Source organism: Lygodium microphyllum, chromosome 24 (assembly GCF_053477565.2).
Source record: "Lygodium microphyllum isolate KBCC chromosome 24, Lygodium_microphyllum_v1.1.10, whole genome shotgun sequence".
NCBI lineage: Eukaryota > Viridiplantae > Streptophyta > Polypodiopsida > Schizaeales > Lygodiaceae > Lygodium > Lygodium microphyllum.
Genome location: NC_141158.1, coordinates 108,580,948 through 108,603,751, shown reverse-complemented (window position 1 = coordinate 108,603,751; position 22,804 = coordinate 108,580,948). Strand labels below are relative to the sequence as shown.

The 22,804-nt window shown below is 43.6% G+C and overlaps 1 long non-coding RNA gene across 5 annotated transcripts in view; it reads left to right on the top strand.

Moving 5' to 3' along the window:
- The first annotated feature begins 258 nt into the window (after positions 1–258).
- LOC148015505 (uncharacterized) overlaps positions 259–22,804 on the top strand; it is a 79,188-nt gene continuing 56,642 nt past the window's right edge. For 3 of the 5 annotated variants that reach the window (XR_015688417.1, XR_015688419.1, XR_015688418.1), the window contains exons 1-2: positions 259–453; positions 636–752. This is a non-coding gene — a long non-coding RNA (uncharacterized LOC148015505). The remainder of the gene's footprint in view (positions 454–635; positions 753–22,804) is intronic. The other 2 variants (XR_015688421.1, XR_015688420.1) reach the window with 1 other exon arrangement.

Below are 22,804 nucleotides of genomic sequence, written 5' to 3'. Positions count from 1 at the left end.
TACGCGAGCGGTGATCAAGAACAAGTCTCACCTCTCTCACAAGATACAATTCGAATTGAGGGAGAAGGCCCTTTGCTCTCCATTCTCATCTCCTTATATAGTTGTCACAAGTACTCTCACACACATTAGGCTTTTGGCTTTTGGCTTTTGGCTTTTGGCTTTCTTAAAAAGCTTAAGGCTTTTAGGCTTTTGGTTCCTTCGACGTTAAAATTTTTTTAAAAGATAGTTAAATTGCGTTTTCAAAACGCCATCCTGCTCGTTCTCGTTATCACTGGCGTGGTGCCGCGAGGGAGGCCGCTAGGCATGATGGATGAGCTCCCAGATCATCTGCTTCTACGACCTCGAGCGCCATCTCCCAAGTCAGTCACCGCTTCTACGACCTCGAGCGCCAGCATCGACATGCCCTCAAGGTTGGTTGCGACCTCCAGCAAGCTGCGCAAGTTTCAGTTTCAGGTTTATATTCACCCAAAACTCAGTTCCACATCTGCATGCTGTCCATATACAGATGCAAATCACCTTATAATTCGATCAAATATGTTGGGTTTGATACAGGATGCATGCAGATGATAGATACTTTATGCTAGTAACTGTATGCTCGTTGACAGTTGCTATATCTGCCTATGTTTGTGATTCAGGTGGTTGCCAATCATAGCTACGGTGTTAATGTTATTTCCTCAATTCCTGGCTACACTTCCTCGTGCTTGGCGGGGACTACCAGGGAGACGAGTATGCTAATGGAAAGGGATGCACAGGTGCTTGATCTGAAACTCATACTGTTGGATCAAATTTCATCTCTCTTCTCCTGGCTTTTGCCATAGCAATATATATTTCTTTGGGACATCCTTGTTGGATCTCAATGTGTGAGAAACCGTGCATTCTCTAGGTTACTACATTGTCCTTGCATGAGGGAGGTGTTTACAATGCTAATTGAGGTATCGGTTTAGCAATTTTAGTACGCATTCAATATAAGCATTAATTGATTCAGAGTTAGTAACTCTAGATATTTAAGCATTTACTATATCATTAGAGTTTGTGCTGATGATATTAAGGGTTATCTCAACATGATTTTATTGATTGAGAACATGCATACTTTTGGAATTTCAAGTATGGTATGCACACTTGAAAAACCAATGTGTCAGTTTTGATGTTAGATACGACGCTTTAGGGACTTGAGCAATGTTAGAGGTTAGAAGGCTTTCATGACTCTCAATTCCATTCTAAACATGGGCTATTGACATCTCAATAGAATTTGTCTTGTACTTCCTTATATCAGTATTGTTGGCTTGGGTAGCTCTAGTCTATTCGATTTGTATCTTAGATGATCAATACAACCCCTGTACACTTGGGTACCCCTAGTCTATTGTATCTGAGATGATCAATACAACCCATGTCTACTTGAGTCCGGATTCACCTTCCATCATTCAAGTTGTCAAGTGTTTCAATTTATGTTGAAGTTAGCCCTTATCTTCTGATCTATCATAATCATGTGTCAACCTCATTTCAAATTTCTCATGTCACACTACTCGCCATTGCTCGACCTCTAGTATGTCCAGACAAGCTTAGCATGATATGACTCACCTCGTCGTCGTGCAAATGTCCTAATCCTCTAGTCATTCTACTCCTCTCATTTATGCCCTTGCTATCCTACAAAAACTAGATACTTTATCTTGCTATGGTTATAAGGATACTTTAAAGTCACTAATCGATTCTCAAGAAATAAATTTTCCTATTTTATCTAGGACTTTGCTAAGTCATGCTAATGTCTCCCTTAATTACACCTTTCTCTGCCTCAAAAACTAACATTATCTTACTCTAATTTCATAACTATAATCTTTCAAGAGTTTAATACCCTCACTTGTGTACTCATGATTCATATGTCATACTTATTCTAATTGAACATCCTCTAATCAACTTGTGATGTGAATTTGGAATGGATTCTCAACAATCTTAAATAAAATCTGGTTGAATGTCAAAACAATCATAATCTCTAATCCTTCCAATCTGCATGTAATATCTTCCCTTGATTTAACTATGTAATTTCCAATGTCTAAGAAGGTTATTGCAAACTTATGATCAAAATCCAATAGTTGAAAGAGGAATATTACTCTAACACAACTCAATTAATTACACATTCTAGAGATAGATAACTCATGACTAGTCTTGAGTCAAATATTTGTAAGTCCAAACAGGACCCTAAAACCATACGATTGAAATAATCTTCAAATGGTTAAATGTAGCACAAGGGTAGAGATGTTGGCACAATGGGTCAATGTGGAAATGAGCTAAGAATCATTCCCCTTTGGTTCTTTGATAGTCAATGTCATAAAAAGATTTGTCCATCTTATGTTCCAAGTAACCAAAATGTCAATCAACTTGAAGCCTTCCCTACTTCTTCCTCCTCACATGCCTTGTGTAATTTGCCTTGCATTGTGAGCTTGATTTTTTTAGGAGGCTTTGGGAAAGAGGGGTGCTTCCTCACCTGTGCTTTAGTCCTCAAAACTTTCTTGCGACAACCTACCTCAAAGAATGGATGTGCCCTAACTAGTGAATTCCCAAAACCATCCTCAACAGGCTGCAAGCTAATAAGTGGATGTGGTAGTTGCACCTTTGCTTGTTGGACAAACATCTCCATTTGAAGAGCAAGACATCGAGCAAACTCTAGTAGTTCCACATCAACTTGTACCAAGCACACATTATTTTAAGACAACTGTAATATTTATAGGTGGTCAAAGCTAAGATTGATCATACCCAACACTTACCACACTGGAAGAGTGTCTCATCAACAATTTGGTGTATTTGTGCAATCTTGTCCTCATTTGATGTCATCGATGAGACTAATAATAAACCTCCAATAATCAATGAATATTGATTTGCAACAATTTAACAATGATAGATTAGAGTTATTTGTACCTGCACCAACCCCACGGGGAGACATGGGAAGCGGGTCCTCAACCTCGGTTGGGGGGTCCATGCGGCATAAGAATCCATGACCTATCAAAATTCTCGAATCACAATAACTTAGCAACATTCTAAAAAGCACAACAAGAAACTTCTAGCAACAACATAATGACTCACGTGGTACATCTTTGTTGTTGGACAAGTCGTACAAGTCCATGGATGCCTTGATGATATGGAAAAAATTTAAACCACTGATCATCAACACCTTTGCTTGGTGCTTGCAAAGGTTGCCACGTATGGCCCACTCACATGAGCAACATGCCCACTCACAATTTGCGTTCTCAACTTTGTGCCACAGATCGATTCTACTTTGGCTCTTCACCAAGGCAACCTTGTGATCAACATCCAATAACCTTACATTATCATCTGGGATTCCTTTGGCGTGCTCCACCGAGCTTGCAACAACATCCAAGATATTAATTTTTTTTTTGAATCTAGCCTCCTTCAACATATCCTAATACCAATAATAAGAATGACAAGGGCCCAATAGCATTTGTAAAAGCCAATCTACCCTTCGACCATGAATTGTCTTACGTCCAGTAAGAAATCGTGATTTTAGAATCCCATGATAGGACTCAATGCTACCATTTGTCTCTTGATTTGAGTGTGGCAAATTTCGAGCTGCTTGAATCCACGTTCCTTGGAAAGTAAACAATAAAATTAGGCAAATAAGAGAGGGAAAAGAATTAACTAGGTCACAAATCATTACCTATTGATGCCATCCACTGGTCCTTAAAGTACTCAACGAAGTCCTCCTCCTCCATGTATCTATGTAAAAAGTCATCCACTAGATCTCTAGCTTCTTGCTCTGTATTCATGTTATTGGTGTGCACTTGGCTTCGCATGTTCATTATCTAGCCTAGCGCCCTAAACATGTTTGCCCGTTTGGAGGTATCAGAAACCTTCTTGATCAAGTTCTTTAACCAAGTCCATTGGACTTGCCAAATGCAAAGGTATATTGGCATGCCAAAGACCTCCCTATTGCAAATAACAAAATATAATGAACCTCCAATCCCATGAACCACCAAACGAACCTCCAATCCCATGCACAATGCAACATAAAAGTGCCATAAATCGACAATTAATATGGAGGAATGCTTTATAGATGGCTTACCTAATAGCTTGTATTTCTGCAAGCGCATCATCTACCATAAATGCATTAGGCTGTTATGATTTTTTTGCATCAAACATTCGATCTCGAAAGGCCAGTATCCATGCTCGAATGTTAGCCATGGTGCTCGAAGATGTAATGACCCATGCAACAGGGACGCCATTACGATGAGTGTCAAACACCAAGATGGTGTATAGATGAAACTACAAAAGACCATTCTTGTTAACATTAATAAACTTTTTTCAATGAACATAAAAATTAGTGTAAATTTGTTTTCTAATACTATACCTTATATTTGTTAGTTCCAAATGTGGCATCCATTGCCAATAACCCATCGTTCCCATGCACTTTTGCCATCACTAGTTGCCAATCAGTTTGCACACCAAGCGCAAATGCATTCCCTTTTTCCTCACCAAAGAGCTAATAAAAAAAGGTTTGGCTCTTATCGGTAAGGACCCAATTGTGCACTCTGCGTGCATCATCCTGGTCCGTTTGCAAAGTGACAGCTTCCAACTTGCTTGAAATATTTAAAATATCCTTCAATGTAAGAATCTCTTATGGTCTTCAAGATACGATCTTTGGCACCCCTATGCACTGTGTGTATATGTTGCTGCAAAACTTGTTGTGGGGTATACCCTTTGTGAAGCATGTCACAGATCCATTATTTCATCCTCACTGACAGCCATGGTGCAAAGGCCATCCTTGCATTGGACTGTCCAGTGTATAGTGCACCTTGACACACATTTCCTTTTGCATCAACATGCTCGTATTGTATATAATTCAAATGGAAAATTGTGGGCCAAAGTTATAGTTGTGTAGCCACGAAGTAGCATTGACAACCCACAACATAGGTTTGGGACTCAACCCTTCATTTGCCGGCCTTCTTTTGGATTTTCATGGATGGTGGGTTATCACGAGCATCAATCGGACCAAAGTTACACCAAAAGATATAGAATAAAAATAAAATATAACATTCAACACCCGATAAGCTGCATATGACTATCTAGCATTGGACATAGAAGTTTACCTGGTGCATTCTTTGAGGTTAATTACTTGCGAAATCTAGTTGGAGCATCCTTTCTTTGGGATTCACCGCATATGAAATCATCCAATTGGTTCCATGTAATGTACGTGATGTTCTGGATGTCAAATTTTGATGATGGATTTGAACGTGCCTCCCATTGAAGATTTGAGGCATCAAAGGGACTGGATGGAAGATTTTGGACATAAATTTTTTGATTGGCAATAGTGGATGTGGAATGTTTGACATTGACAGGAATCATGGTGAAAGGTACAAATGGCAGCTTCAGAAAATAGTAGAAAGGTGTGTTTTGTTAAGCTGTGGGTAGCTTTGTTACGTTGCTTAATAAACCAGTAGAAATGGTAGCTTGATGGATGAGGACTGTTAGAAAGGGAAATGGAGGGGGAGGGCGCTGTCTTGAGAGAAGAGGAAGGAGAGCAGATCACTCTTTTGAGAAATCCAACTAGTGTTGTTAGGAGAGCCGAAATGGAGGAGTGATTCTTTTTTTTAAAATTAGTTTTTAAAAGTGTAGTGGTTGTTCGTAACGATTCAATTAATAGAGGAGGGAGAGTGTGGGGCGGAATCATAGATGCAGGCAGCACCGTTAGAAGTAGACCCCATGGGCCATGGATGCAAGCTTGATGCCATCTATCCGCCATCCCATAGTAAATCTCAGTTTTACTCTGATTGAAGTTTGCGACCTCTTCATCCTACGTGTACAAAAGACCAAAAACCATGCTTGAAATCTATCCTGGGGCATTGAGGGCAAGGAATTAGGGCACGTAATGGTGATGAAGATGATGCAATATGGAGAGTAAAAAAGGGGAAGGAGAAAGAAGAGCAAAAGAACAATGCGTTGAAGACACCAAACCTTTGCAATGTAATGAAGGAGACCTAGGAGAGACTGCAGAGAGGAGAGAGAAAGGGGAGAAGATGAGAGAAGAAGAGAGAGAAAGACTAGCAAAAGAGAGAGAAAGACAAAAAAAGAGAGAGAAAGAGGAGGGAAGCCATGAAAGCTAGAAGGAAGGAGAAAGGAGAGACTTGATTATTGATAACTGATGCCCTAATTGGGTCTCTCAACACCTTATATACCCTGTCAGTATAACTGGGTATTCCCATGCTAACCCGTGTCCTACCCGTCTATCCCCACTCTTTTACATTCCATCCCGACCTCGAAGGTTTTTTCCCTCAAAAACAAAAAGAGGACTTATGGCTCACAGAGAAAGGGGGGGTTTTTGCAGAGTACTACTCTGCTCAGCATTACAAAGGAGAATATAGGAGAATCTCATGTGGAATTGGGGCATAGAATTGTGTATATGATGTATATGACATGTGCAAGTTGATAGCATATGAGTTTGGCCTCCAATTCTTGACAATTAGGGGCTAACAAACAGTGGACAGCATGCTGTCCAGAACAGGCCTGCTGGAGGAAACTGGTCATAACTTCCTATGGGCATCTCCGATTGAGGCGTGTGACATGTCAAAACGAAGCTCGTTGAGGGTATTTTCAGCCTAGGTAGGTCATGCATGGGTGCACTTAATGCAGGCCCAAAACTGTTTGAAAATAGATGGCTGTCTACTGCAAAACAGGCCCAAATCGAGTCATCTTCAGCCAAGGTTGCCGCCTCAAGGTGAGGGGACTGCTCTGGGGGAGTGCTGATGTAGATAGAGCTTTCTTTCAACCCCCGGGATGAAATGGATAACCTACATGGTAAGCATCACTAGCATACAGGTCATCCATGCAAGCGTGGGTCTCTGCACTACCACCGGGGTCAAATGGAAAGTGGTTTCCATGCATTGGGTTACCATCGACAAGTAAAGCTAGAATGGTCAATACGACTAGTTGTTGTCACAAGACTGTGACAACTATTACATTTTTGTTGATTTCTTTATTACATATTTTATTTGGTTTTTCTTTTTGGAAGGATCCCTCTTCAAATCTAAACGCCTGAGTTGCATGGCCAGTATGTGAAATGGACAGGAATGTCTAGTGAGTCAAGACTGGACAGTTAAGGTCCAGTACAAGTCTGGAAGAGACTGATGGCACTGTAGATTGACAAGCATGGAAGAGACTTGTGAAAGTGTATATGGACAAGTGTGTTGAAGAACTAGCCTGGAAGAGACTAGTTGAAAGTGAAGATGGTCAAATCTCCAAGAGATTAGTCCATGTGGGGTCATCAGTGGAAATTCACTTTCAGTTGAGCTACATTGCAAATTTGGATGTAGCCAAAGTCTGCAAAGATGGTCAGAAGACTAGTGGGATGCAATGGAAGCAACTCCTAAAATTTAGGGAGTTACTATTTTTGGACCCCAGAATCTGTTCGCGTCATTATCTTCGTTTTTGCACGAGGATCAATCCTCTGGTCTGTGCCGGGGTCAAATTCTGCACCGAGCATGGAGAATTTTAGACCGGAAGGCTGGAAGAGACTGATGGCACTGTAGATTGACAAGCCTGGAAGAGACTTGTGAAAGTGTATATGGACAAGTGTGTTGAAGAACTAGCCTGGAAGAGACTAGTTCAAAGTGAAGATGGTCAAATCTCCAAGAGATTAGTCCATGTGGGGTCATCAGTGGAAATTCACTTTCAGTTGAGCTACATTGCAAATTTGGATGTAGCCAAAGTCTGCAAAGATGGTCAGAAGACTAGTGGGATGCAATGGAAGCAACTCCTAGAATTTAGGGAGTTACTATTTTTGGACCCCAGAATCTGTTCGCGTCATTATCTTCGTTTTTGCACGAGGATCAATACTCTGGTCTGTGCCGGGGTCAAATTCTGCACCGAGCATGGAGAATTTTAGACCGGAAGGCTGGAACGGGAAATATCTTCCAGTGCTGCCACTTGGCACAAATTGCTGTACTTACCTCTTTAAAGAGGGCTGGCGTGCAGTTTTTGGGCTTAGAAGGGCTCATTTGAGAAGGACAGTTGCTGATGGAGAGCTCTTGAGAGCTGGTCTACCTTGTCTATGATGCACAGGGGGCTGGGCTTGTTTCCTACTCTCTCTCTCTCTCTCTCCCTGACAGTATGGTTATGCTGCAGAATCAAGGGCCTTTCTTCTAATTCAGGTACAGCTGTGTGGAATATGCTGTTTTTGCATGAGGCAAGAGCCTCTTTTCTTCAGGAACAGGAGCAGTTGTTTGCTGCCCACAAGCAGGAACAGGTGAGGGTGGTAACCTCACCAAGCAAGTGTCTGAAACAGCACTAAATCAGTTCTGATTCTGGACTGTTTCGAGGCTATTTCAGAGCCCAATTGATGCCAGAATCAAGGGGCATTTGGCCTAGATGATGCATGACAGTGCAGGGAACAATATGAGCTGAGAATAGGTGCCAGAACAGGTCTGAACCAGTAATTACAGTGGGCTGAGTAGTACAGGGAACAGTATGAGTTGTAAACAGGTTTCAGAACAGGTCTGAACCAGTAATTACAGCAGACTGAAATTGTCAATTCTGCACTCCAACCAGAAGATTCAGTCTTGGGCAGAGTTTCCCCTCCTGGTCAACTTGATTTGGGTCAGTAATTGTACTGTTATGCTGTCAAATTTCACCTAGAATAGGTGAAAGACAGCCCATTCTACTTTGTCACTTTTAAAAATAAAGAAATACCGCAAGGGGCACCTAACTTAGGGGCCAACAGGGTGTCTGTGGGCAACAGGAGCATTCTAGCTTCCTGTTTTTCTTCTTGATTCTGTGTCTTTAAGTTCAGGTAAAGTGGGCGACTGTGAATTGGGTGAAAGCATTTATATATTTTGGTTGTACACTACTCCCCTTCCCAGTGAACAGGCCGGTTTCAGCTGTTGCATCGAGTCTGCCATAAGCATCATATGATTAAGCTCGGTCTGTGCTTGGATGTGTTAGCGGATCAGAGACTGGCCGTACAGTCGGCTGCATTTAATGCAGCCGACCTGCCATTTATGATCGCCCAGATTCTGGCTATTTATAGCCGAGTTTTCAGCAGTCTGCCTACACACTTCTGTACGCAGGTTCCAGGCTGGAGATACGTGCAGACTCCGTCTCTGTTCGCAGATTTCAGATAGGAGATCGTGCAGACTGCAGCGGACTTCGAGGTGAACAGCAGGTTGCATCGTCGAGGTGGAGACACGCAGTCCAGCGCACTGTGCCCGTGTACATATCTGCATATCTTTGTATACAACACACTTTATACAGCAGATCTTCATCTTCCACCAACCTGAAGAAGAGTTTCCATCACGACACAAGGCTGCGTTTTCAGTGTTTGAGGGCAAGCAGGAGGGCTGAGCCTCGGAACAAGGCTGAAGCGAGCGTGGGCACGCGGGAAAGGAGTCCAGGTGGTGGATTTGCTGCTGTTTACTGTGCTGTTTGACAAGGAGGAAGTTTGAGTTTTCAGCTTTCAAGTGCAGGTTTTGCTTTTTCATCGCCTCCGGCGGGTAAAGAAGTTTCGGGACACGAAAGAGCCCTAGCAGGCTGAGTTTTCATAGTCAGAGGGGGCTGCTTTTGCGTTTGTGAAGGCATTACAGGTGAAGATGTCTACAGAGATTGACTTGGAATTCCAAATGATCATGGACCGGAAGGTGCCTGTCTTACCGGCTCTTCCCGCAGATCAGAAACTCGATGGCGACAATTACCGCATCTGGCGCGTGATGATGTTGGCCATCCTTGAGTCCTACGATTTGGCGGAGCTTGTACAGGAGGAGATCGACCGGCCCTCGGTGAGAGATGAGTCCAAACTCTCTTCCGATGCTCGTGCGGAGTTGGCCAAGGCACAGTCTCACTGGGACAAACTGAATGCCCGGATTCGTTCCTTTCTTTTTCTGTCTTGTACTACAGCCGTGATAGCTCACATCGAGCACTTGACGGTGGCTCGAGAGATATGGCTGGAGCTTGATCAGATGTATAACCGAATGACCCTTATGAAGCGGGTTTCTTTGGAGGTGCAGATGCGGACCTTGTCCGTGAACAAGTCTTCTTCGTTGCGGGAGCACATCAACAAGCTTAGACAACTTCAGATGCAGGTTCAGAATGCGGGGAAGCCGATTTTCTCCGAAGACATGGCGATCACACTCTTGTCCCAGTTGCCGCCACGATTCGGTGCTTTCTACTCCGCCCTTATTGCTTCGGGGCGAGAGTCCACTCTTCGGTGGGAAGAGTTGGTTCCTATGGTCTTGGACCAGGAGGAATAACTGAAGGGACAGAATGCTTCCAAGTCGGAGGCACTGACAGGTCAAGCCTCTCAAAAGAAGGGGAAGGACCAAAAGAAGAAGAAGGGGGATAACAAGTCAAAGAAGGACAAGGACAAGGACAAAGAATCCACATGCCATATTTGTGGAAAGACTAGCCATTGGAAGAAGGATTGCCCTGACAAAGACAAGAAGGATACCAACAAGAAGGACACGAAGGATTCTGGAGTGGTGGCTGCACCCTCATCAGATGCGTTTCTTCATCTAGCTGTCATTGAGGACTCTACACCGAATGCTTCTGATGCTGCGATTCTAGCTCCCCAGGCTCGAGAGTGGATCGTAGACAGTGGTGCCTCCCGGCACATGACTCCTTCATCAGATGGTGTTGCCCAGTTGCGACCTTCGCGTGGGCAGATTCTCATTGGAGATAGCTCTTCGGTGTCTATTGCAGGACGGGGTGAGATGCAGCTTATTCCAGATGGACGTGGTGGTACCCATATCTCAGAGGTCTTGCATGTACAAGGTTTAGGGTATCATCTACTGTCAGTTCATAAGATTTGTTTCCTTGGACTTATGGTGGAGTTTGACAGTGATTCGGTGCGAGTCCTTGATTGTGGGTCAAGTAAGGTTCTCTCATCAGGATATGAGGAGAACGGCATCTACAAATTGAAGTCTTCTACCGCCCTCTCTACTCTTCTTCTTACCTCTCAGACACAGTCAGAGCTATGGCATGCTCGGTTTGGTCACCTCAACTATGATTATCTTCGAGGTTCCGGCCATAGCAGCAGGTGAGGAGCATCCCGTTCTTGGAGATCCAGGGGAGAGTTGGGCTCCCGAGACAGTTCCTTTGGAGTCCGTGCCTTTTGATTCCAATTCTGTTTCTGATAAAGAGTCTACTGTTCCATCGGTCACCCCCGAGGAGTTACCATCGGTGGATATCCCAGAGTCTTCTGCTGATGGAGAGAGACGAGGAGAGGTCCGGCCTCCTCCTCGTTGGGCCTGTGACACACTCCGTGATTCAGGGATCGAGGGGGTCCCCGAGGAGTGGGGACTGCAGGATGGTCCGCCGCGATCACGGAGGCACCAGGCACATTCTATGGAGCTTGTTTGCTCTAACTATTGTTTGATGACCTGTGTTATGCAGGATCGAGAGCCCACCTCCATGAAGGAGGCTTTACAGTCCGCACCATGGAAGAAAGCTATGGAAGCCGAGTTGGAGGCTATTGAGAGGAATGGCACTTGGTATCTCGTGCCTCGCCCCCCGAATAAGAAGGTGATTGGTGTCAAGTGGGTCTTCAAGACCAAGTACCTTAGCGATGGTTCTTTGGACAAGCACAAGGCTCGCCTTGTTGCTAAAGGTTTTGCACAGCGCCCAGGGATTGATTGTCATGACACTTTTGCCCCCACTGCTTGTATGGCGACTATTCGAGCTGTTCTTGCCTTGGTTGGCCATAGGAGATGGCCTCTCTACTAGTTGGATGTGAAGTCGGCTTTCCTCAATGGTGATTTGAAGGAGGAGATCTATGTAGAGCAGCCTCCTGGCTTTGGATCTTCAGATGGGCAAGTCTACAGGTTGAGGAAGGCCTTGTATGGCCTCAAGCAGGCTCTGCGTGCATGGAACGAGAAGATTGATTCGTTCCTACAGTCACAGTTGGGATATCGGCGTTCCAAGGCCGATCCGCAGCTTTATGTACACACTTCCGAGGCTGGTTGTGTGCTTTTTGTGTTGTATGTTGATGATTTGATTGTCACAGGTGATCATGCACAGAAGGTCAAAGAGACGAAGGCAGCTTTACATCAGATGTTCGAGATGACGGACTTGGGTCTACTTCATTTCTTTTTGGGCCATGAGATTTATCAGTCTCAGAGGGGGATTTTCATCTCTTAGCAGAGATATGTACAAGAGCTCTTGGATTGTCGGACCCTTTCTACTCCTATGGATCCGAACTGGAAGGCCACTTCCCATTCAGCTTCTCCCATGGCGGATGCCTCCCGCTATCGTCAGTTGATTGGATCATTGATTTGGCTCCTCGATTGGATCATTGATTTGGCTCCTCAACACTCGTGTTGATCTTTGTTTTGCTGTTGGGCTCTTGGCAGGGCTCATGAGTGAACCTCAGACGGTGCATTGGCAGGCTGCCCAAAGGATACTTTGGTATTTGAGGGGGACCTCTGATTTAGGGATTCACTATCCAGCAGGCACAGGTGGTTCAGATCTTGTACTTGCAGGTTGGAGTGACTCGGATTGTGCCGGTGATGTGGACCACAGGCGGTCTACAACAGGTTACTGTTTTACCTTGGGTGTAGGTGTTATCTCATGGAGTAGCAAGAAGCAGCCCACGGTAGCCATTTCGTCTACTGAGGCGGAGTATCGGGCTGTGTCTTCCACCACATGTGAGGCTGTGTGGCTTCGAAGATTGGAGGAGCTTGGTTGCCCCCAGACTCGTCCTACTTTGTTGCAATGCGACAATGAGAGTTACATTGCCTTGGCACGGAATCCTGTTTTCCATGCCGGACGAAGCACATAGAGATCCAGCACCATTTTATCAGAGAGAAGCTTCTGGATGAGACCATCACTGTGGAGTACTGCAAGACGGAGGACAATCTTGCGGATCTGTTTACGAAGGCACTTCCCCAGGCTCTACTTCGGAGATATTCCAGATCCCTCAGGCTTCTGTCCCGCCCAGGCTCTGAGAGGGGGTGTTAGCGGATCAGAGACTGGCCGTACAGTCGGACTATACAGTCGGACTGCCATGTGGCAGTCCAACTTGTACCAGTACAGTCGGCTGCATTTAATGCAGCCGACCTGCCATTTATGATCGCCCAGATTCTGGCTATTTATAGCCGGGTTTTCAGCAGTCTGCCTACACACTTCTGTACGCAGGTTCCAGGCTGGAGATACGTGCAGACTCCGTCTCTGTTCGCAGATTTCAGACAGGAGATCGTGCAGACTGCAGCGGACTTTGAGGTGAACAGCAGGTTGCATCGTCGAGGTGGAGACATGCAGTCCAGCGCACTGCGCCCGTGTACATATCTGCATATCTTTGTATACAGCACACTTTATACAGCAAATCTTCATCTTCCACTGTCTCTTTCTCTCTCTTCTCTCTGCGTTCTCTCTCTCTCAGTCCTATGCTTCCGCACCGCTGCACTCTGACAGGATGCGTTAATAACACATGGGGTTGTATAAGCTGAGAAGTGTACTGCATCAACCCTTATATGTGACATGTGTACACACTGAAGGGTCTCCTGAAAGGACATGTTTTCTTGATCCATAATATGAGCATGATCTTTAAGATCTACATGATCTTCTTTCTTGAATGAAAGTTCATCTTACTTTGGACCCACATCAAAATGGTCTTCAGCAAGATCTGTCCTATCCTTGGCATAATGATATTCGAATACAAATAGGAGTTTTGCATTCTGTGCTCTACATTTGTCTTGATGATCACAAGGTATCGGCTTAGCACATTGATAGCATAAGCCCGCAGCATGCAGTTCCCGTATCGTATCACTAATAAGGTTTCTAATGCGTTTAGCCTTAGATAGCAATCTACACACATGCTCATCACCATTGGTCAGCTCAATAATAGTTCTGACATGTTGCTCATAGTCATCTTGCTGCTCATGTACAACAGATGACTGCCCATGACCATAATGCTCATACTGTCCATATGAAGGGTCATGCCAATGTGGCTGTTGCTCATAATGATACTCATGCTGCCCACACATATGCTCATCACCATTGGTCAACTCAGTAATAGTTCTGACATGCTGCTCATAGTCATCTTGCTACTCATGTACAATAGATGGCTGCCCATGACCATAATGCTCATGCTGTCCATATGGAGGGTCATACCAGCGTGGTTGCTGCTCATAATGATACTCATGCTGTCCATATTGCATATGGTGATAACAGCCCTGCTGCTCATTTACATCTATTTGCTGTTGACTATTACCAAAACTTTGGCCATATTGTTGCCCATAAACATGCTGCCCAAGATTGCATGATGATTGTCCAACATGACTACAATGGTGTCCTTGCATCCTAGGCTGACCATAAATATGATGAGTAGCAAGTCCATGAGCATAGGTATCGGCATGATGCTGTTCATAATCACTGGCTTGCTGCTCGTGCATTGCATAAAAATCTCCATATGCATGCTGCTGACCAATGTTGTATGAGCTACCATATACATGTCCATGATCATGACTTGCATAAGAACTATGTTGCTACATAAAGGAGTGCTTGTAAGCGTAATCATGCTGTCCATATTGGCCATACTGTCGATCAAATCCATTGGAGCATGATCCACCCTCATGACAAGGTACATAGCCTAGGTGTTGCCCCAAGTCGTATTGTACAATACTTTGGTTACCAAAATTGCCCATATGTGATTTAGCTTAGCACCGGCAATTGACCTATATTTTTTGCCACATCAGAGCATCAAAAGATCCCTAGTATTACTACTGAAAATCAGATCTACACACTGCTGTTTTCTATTGTATGTTGCTCACTCTATCAAAACATCTCTGACAATTAAGTATTTAGAATATTCTGCAATTGAGTTTTCAGGACTGTACAGAAAGTTACTGCTGCCTGTCCCACAGGACCCTTGGTGACAAAAAGGGTTGTGTGGAGATGGCCGCATTACTAGACCCTGTAAGCCATTATATTATGATGGACTTTATTTGATGGAAGTTGAAGTGCAGTTTTGAATTCTCTGATTTCATCAAAATCTGTTGTCCTCTGACATTAGCAGCCTTCTCAGAAGTTGCATTCAGCAGAAAGTCAAGCAGTTCTGTAATTATGCCAGTACAACAATTGCATGTAATGCATCCTTAGTCAATGCAGTGTGATTCCAGACAAATGCATCAGTCTCAGGACTCTTCTATAATTATGCCACACAACAATTTCCTGTAGTGTATCCTTTGGCACTACTAGCTGAAGAATTGTTAGCCATGTAACTTGTACAATATGTTTCGTTAGCCAAGATACTTCAAACTGACAAAATCCACCAGCATGCTTGAGCTTGTGAGCTTGTTGCTTTAGACAGTTGGTAAGGATACAAGATACTATTAGGCACTTGTGAATCCAAATGCTTTCCCTGGTTCTGATAGAAGGAATTCTGCATGAATTTCTGCATGTTCTGTTCCTTTGTCTATTTTGTGTAAAAGTCCCTTCCAACTATGCTTTCCAACACCAAGAATTTGCCCAAAATCTTGTCAATCATCTGCACAGGACTGGCTTGATTTCTTGGCATAAGAAACTTTACTTATCTGCAGAGTTCTGAGGGAATTGAAATTTCATGTACTTCTGAACATCTACACATTCAGGTTGTTCTTCCACTTCAAACTTTTCAATAGTGTCCTCGCCGAACTCATCATGGTTGGAAGTGGCTTGAACAACAGTCTCTTTGTTGTCTTTTGAAGACTCAGGCCACAATCCACAATAGTATGAGGAATGTCCTTCCTTCAAGTAGGATTGCCTACTATCTTTTGGAGATTATCTATGAGCTGAGCTACAAAATGCATGCATTACTGGAAAGCCCAGTGCCCAGTTAGCGAATTCTTTAGTTGAGCTTTGAAGCTCCATCATTCAGTGCTGTAAAGCACATTGGAATCAGCTGCAGGCTTTGTATTCTCTTGGAGCACCTCGAGAGAACTTCTATCTTATGTGTCTTTGCTCCAGCTCTGTCATTGAGCCAACTACTACTACTTTCTATTGGACAAAGGAAAAGGTCTAGATGCAGTGGTAGAGGATCTCCTCTTGACATCGGCCTTCACATTTTCTGATCCTAATTTACGATCAAGCTCATTCAGTGAATTGCATTGCATCACTTCTCGGCTAATTCTGTCACATCGTAGGAAGGCTGAGCTAAAGTCAGGTGTACATCCTTCCATCTTTATCATCTCCAACCTTCTCTCAACTCAGCATCATATTTGCAAAACTGTGGATAGGATTTCATCCCCTGTATTCACATGAAAACTTTCAGTTATTGATGTGAGCCGAAGTGCATTCTGCCTGCTCCATTTCTGCATCAGACATTTCCTTCCTAAGCTTAGCTACCTTGTCCTAGTTGCAAGCTGCAGCATAGATGTTAAAGAGCACGACGTGTGCCCCCAAACATTTCAGGACCTATTCAAAAGCATGCCTCTACATGGCTATACTTTGATGCTTCTTGCAAGCACTAAGCAAGGAAAGCCACATTGAAGCACCATGCTGACCGCTTACTCCCATAACTTTGTCATTGGCTTCATTTAGAAGTCCTGCCCGCCCAAAAAGGTCAACCATACAGCAATAATCTTGGGGTCTCGGTGTGGTGCGATGATCTCAGCACATTAGCACTGAAATAGTGGTGACCTTATGATTAACCAAGGACATTGAATGCAGAGAGAACACACTTATCTGTCATTCAGTTTCAAGCCAGCACATAGCATTCTTTTGAATAATTGGAGAACCTTGTTCCAAGCCCCTGCTGAGCAGCCATTGTTGCAATTCCAAGTAGTGGTGGTGTCTCGTCAAAGGACTTGATTATAAGTTTTTGTGCAACCTCCATGTGCCGCATTTTGCATACATCCCAACCACTGCATTACACACATCAGTATCAGAACCAAAAGCCATGCTTCGTCACATCTGCATGGATCCTTTTAAACTGCTCAAGCGTTGTTGAATTTGCACAAGCATTTAGGACCCCATGTGCTGCATTTCGCATACATCCCAACCAGTGCAATTTCAGTCCTCATCTTCTGCTTTCTTTGCATTCAGCTCAAGAAGCTCAGCCTTTTGGCTTCCATTTCTGAGTAGCTCTGCTCAGAGGCTTTCATCAGCAGGTTTTTCACAGTGATTTTCCAAGCTATGGATGGCCACATACAGGCTTTTGTTTGAATGGAGAAGATCATTAGTAGCTGTACCGGCGGCGGCTTCAGGACGTAGATATTAAGCACCAACTTTGTGCCTTTTGACCAGGCGGCGGGGCAGGGACCTGACCTGGCATTCTGAAATGGGGACTAACAAGGGGAAAGATGGCAAAGCCATGATGGATTGCGGCAAGTACGCACGCTATACCCCGGAGCAGGTGGAGATTCTTGAGAGGGTGTACAATGACTGCCCCAAGCCCAGCTCAACACGTCGGTAACAGCTCATCCGCGAATGCCCCATCCTTGCAAACATTGGTCAGAAGCAGCTCAAAGTGTGGTTTCAAAACAGAAGATGCAGGGAGAAACAAAGAAAAGAGACAAACCGACTGCAGAATTGGAATTCCAAGCGGAATGCCATGAATCAAATCTTGTTGGAGGAGAATGACCGGCTGCAAAAGCAAGCTGCTCAACTGAGCTCTGAAAATCAGTACCTACGCCAACAGCTAATGCCTCGCTCATCGTTTGCAGGACTTGTGGCAAGAAAGAAGATCATTGGACCTCCAAATGTCCCCTCAAGGATCTCATTGGGACCAAGGGTTTCACACTTGGTGAGAAGCCTCCAGAAGATGATGGGCCTGGATTGGCTGCTCCTGGTGCTGGATCTACCACAACAAGCAAGAGCTCATACGTCCCTCCCAGCATGAGAGGCGGCACTGGGAAGGATGGTGACAGCATGCGCAGAGGTAGAGTTCGGGTTATCACCAGCTTCTTTACAGAGCTAGGCTTCTATTGGAGGTCCTGGTATGCCCTTTCCTCTTGCTATTGGTGCTCCATCACTGCTTCTTACAGCTCCTGTGTGTCTTCCAAGAAAGCTGCCATCTCTGCCTGTGTACCTGAAAAGTAGGGTTTATTGTTGGAAAATGAGACTAGATTTGAGGGAAAGGAGAGAGAAAGGAAGGATCTAAAAACTAAGCTTTGATACCAACTATAATGAAGGAGACCTAGGAGAGAGGAGAGACGGGAGAGACTGTAGAGAGGAGAGAGAAAGGGAAAGAAGATGAGAGAAGAAGAGAGAGAGACTAGCAGAAGAGAGAGAAAGACAGAAAAAGAGAGAGAAAGAGGAGGGAAGCCATGAAAGCTAGAAGGAAGGAGAAAGGAGAGATTTGATTATTGATAAAACTGATGCCCTAATTGGGTCTCTCAACACCTTATATACCCTGTCAGTATAACTGGGCATTTCCATGCTAAGCCGTGTCCTACCCGTCTATCCCCACTCTTTTACATGCAATCACCCGAAAGAAAAAGGCAGGATATGATCGACCCAGATTTTGTGCTACCTTCTCCTGCAAGCAGGTGTTCGCTTGCTTTACAGAAGAAGCTCTCTACTTATTTAGAAAAAAAGGTCAAAGAATCATTGCATTTCAATAAATATTTGAGGAAATTACGAGGATATCGCAACCCTCACTATATGGAACGCCTTATTGTCTATTATCATATTGATGCAATAGGAAGCTGTCTTGACAGGTCTATTTTAGACCCAAATGTCTTGGATTTTTGTGATTTCTATGATGCACTCGACTTGGAGCTTAAACTCCAATAAAAAATAGCAAAAAAACCCAAGAAGAAAATTAGATGGGCCTAGAGAGAGAGAGAGAGAGTATATTAACGTCTCTAAAAGGCCAATGTGGCCTATGAGACCAAAGCAATACATACAATGATGGTGTGTTTCTCATCTGGAACGAGAAAAGATGAAAAACATGCCTATAAGACTGAAAAAATGAAATAGTGTCCTATAAAAGGGAAACATGTCAATGATCTAAAAGTGAAAGTAGAAACAAGAAAACTCTCCATCAATGATATGTTTGTCCTCTAAGGAGGTGTATCTCTGCATGGCTGAGGTGTCTCAGCATCTGTCTCCTGTGGCGCTCAATGATGGCTTTAATTTGTCTGTGGTGTGGATGTCTAGGCCTTCGTCCGGGTGGACGTGGGCGCCTAGACCGGCTAAGTGCCACTGCTCTATCCAAAGGGACACCTATAGAAGATGAGGTCCAATGATGATGTACTCCTTTAGGCTGTGTGGCAGTAGTAGTGGTATCTGCCATACTCTATCGTATATCAGTGAAAAAGTCAGTGACTGCTCTGTCTATGTGAACCGAGCTGTGGGGGCCTCCTACTCCGTAGAATTGTTGCTCTGCGCCTTTGGAGCTCCAAGAGGAAGAATCCCAAGCATCTCTGATCCTCAAATCATAAAGTGTGCAAGCATATCCATGCCAATCATCCAGTCTAGTAATCTGTAGGGGTGGCTGGTTCTCATGCATCTTTTTCCATGCTCTCTTGCTGTCCTGCCCCAAGAACATGGAATACATTTCTGTTTCTAGTCTGCTTAGGTGTTCCCGCTTCTTTTTGCGTACCAATCGTCTGAAGAGTGTTCGAGCATGCTTATGTGTACATATGCCAAGTGCCATCTCTCGCTGAAAACGTGCTCGTGTCTCTCTGCACTCATCATCATACCAGCCATTCTGTGGGGCATTACCTCGTGGAGGTTTATCTGACGGTGTAGCGCATTCCCCTTTTGGGCCACAAAGATTGTTTAGCATAGACTATCAAAGTATTACGCTCAAGGCAATAAGGTGCATCCGATGCGCACTAAGTCCTTATGAGCAAAAAGAGGATCATCAGGTGTCACAATCTCTTGGAGATTGCCACAATGTGTATGGAGGTTTTTCCTACCTATTTTAGGTCAAATGGCTTCCACGGCCACAACCTATGGTTCTGCAATCCACTCCACTGAGAGACAATGATTGTTGGATATCATCTTCTCATTAGTCCGCTCCTTTGAGAGAGAAAGGTTATTCAACTCCTTCCCCTTCTTTGGCTCTGTAGCCTGCTCCACTAAGAGATAGTGACTGGCTTGACATGAGCTTTCTATTCCCTCACCTCCCTTATGTGAGCTTACCTTTTATGGTTCCCTGTGTTGTCTTCTTGTTCAAAGGAAGCTTAGCCTTACCTAAATTAGAGGACTTTTCCTTATTTTTGATGATGATATGGAGGATTTCTCCCCTTTGTCATCATAATCATAAAATGATTGAGAGGAATGCTTGCCATTACCATTACCATTCTTGTTCTTGTTCTTGGATGAATTTGAGTTCTTTTTTGTTATCTTGAGCCTACCATGATTGTGCTTCATCATTTGCAATTGAGCTAAGAGAATTGTTCAACCAACGTCATTAGAGATTGAGCTTGCAAATCAAACTTGATTAGATTGTCCAAGTAATTAATAAATGCTCCAAGTCACTCCTTTATTTGTCTTTCTAAGTTGCATATCAAGCTACATTACTTTGTTTGAGTAAGTCATCGGAGGTGCATTGTTTTGCTTAAGAGAATGGAAATCATCCTCTAATCTATCAAGATACTATGGAGGGGGAGAGCGGGCTTTCAAGGCTTCCTAAAACTTATCCACTTATAGGTGAGTTCAAGGATCATCTAAAAAAGTGAGGCTTCTACTATGAGCAAGCCATTGCTTCTCAATCCACTCTTGATATCATATAATAGCATCATGTTATAGATGCATTAATACAAGAAATACCTCATTATAATCACTCTTAGGAGAAACTTGTAAGAGTGTAGCTATGTAGAAGTGTGGGTGTAGACTGAACATAAAGAGAGAGAGAGAGAGAGAGAGAGAGAGAGGGGGGGGGTGGTGGGCACCATAAACAATTGCATCACATTTTTCCTCCCTAGATTTGTGGAGGTGCTTGGTTGTTTCATAAGCCCTTTGCCTCTCTTGTCAACGATGCTAGTAAGAGGTATAGTAATGGTTCCAATGGTAGCTTTGAGTAGCCTACACATTATCTTGAGTACCTTGGATGACTTGTGTAGTATCCTTGCGAGTATCCTTGCGAGCTTCAGTGGCTTAAGTACTTCCTTCTGCAACCTTATATCCTTAGTTGCTCGCTTGTCTGCAGTAGTGGGTGTGGCAAGTGAATCATGACCGGCAACCTCCTCCATGAACCTACAAGCATGATTCAACCTTTAAACCCTCATGCATGAGCACAAAAACTGATTCTACAAAAGCGACAAGATGCTTTACATGGGTTAAAGTACTTACTCTCATGCAAATCTTTCTCTTTCTAGGGGATAACTCCCACAGGGTAATCGAGCCACCAAGGACAAACATTTGCCTCCCATGTGATAAATTTCCTCTCACATAATGTTGGAGAATACATAGTATTCTCATTATGGATATCAATCCACTCTCTTATGAATTCCGGAGTTGCATCCAATCTCTTCTCTTCTACACATTATAGTATCCACCCGCAACATTCTTGATCCAAATGGCTCCACAAATATCAAAGCACTTACCATAAGAGAACAAATGATTACTCCTCATGCACAACCATCAAAATAAACCTATAAATCAGGTGTTTGGATGAATGTACAAGATCTAGCATCTTCTCTGCAGTGTCTAAAGGCTTCACTCCATCCAAGAGACGTACAAAAGCCTACAAACATTTACAAAAACTTAACATTGACATGTACACAAAAAAGCTCAAGAAAGAAATATGAATGTATTGCGTTGTGTCAACCTACATGGAATGATTCTTCAAGTTAAGGTTGAAGAACTCAAACGAGTCCGGCAATTCTGGACCTTCTACTTGTATCCCTTGGATTTGAAGTGTTTTTTTTGTTTTCCGTCCCCTTGACCTCCCCTTGACTACTATTCCCACTCACCTTTTCATTATCATCCAGACCCTCATGGTGCACATTGGTCTCTATAAACACAGATGTTAATAAACAATAGTAGCAATGCAATTATGTATATAACGATAAAGATCAATGAGTAACAATGAGCAATAATGATATATAAATGAAATGAACATATAAGTGACTACTTGTCTGCTTAGCAACAATCTCATCAATGGTATTGGAGTCCCCATCTACTTGTGCTTCGTCGTCAATGAACACACCTCTTTTTGGACCACATCCTTTCTTCTTTGGAGGATTATCCAAAGGTCTCACACATGATGATGCTTCCTGGTCTATGATCCGCCTGGGAACACATCCCGGATATAGCTTCATGCTGATTTGACGATTACTATGAGGTGAGACGTATTCCTTTATCTTGCTAGGCACTCTTTTTGGTGCCATAATATACAACTTGAGCATAAAGCACAAAGAAAATTAAAATCCTCTTTTAGCATAGTCACAAAGTGAGCACACCACTGCAACTCTTTTCAATCTTACACATGTGTCAGCATGCAGGCATATATACACACACATATATGCTAAGGGGTCGCAGCTACGTCCCATGAGGATACACCAGAGAAGGAGAAAGCTAAGGCCCAACCAAGCACATCAATGGCTGACCTAGTTCAGGGTCCTGAGTCATTAAGTTATGCACCTTCACTCATCAAGAAAAAGAAGAGAAAAGAAAGAAAATAACAATGGCAGTTGCAAGTGGCTGTAGACCCCAAGAAGATTGAAACCAAGAGTGCTGAAGAGCTGAGGAATAACGCATCGAGTCCATCCACCAATGAACCCATTGATGTCTCTCCTAATAGCGGTGAAACCTTAGACACATCTGTGTGCTCTGAAAAATCAAAGTAGCCATTACCATCAACGGTTGCTTGCAACACTCAATCCACCGACAACAGAACTCACATTGACCAATCAAGAGTGGATACAACACTGTCACAATAGGG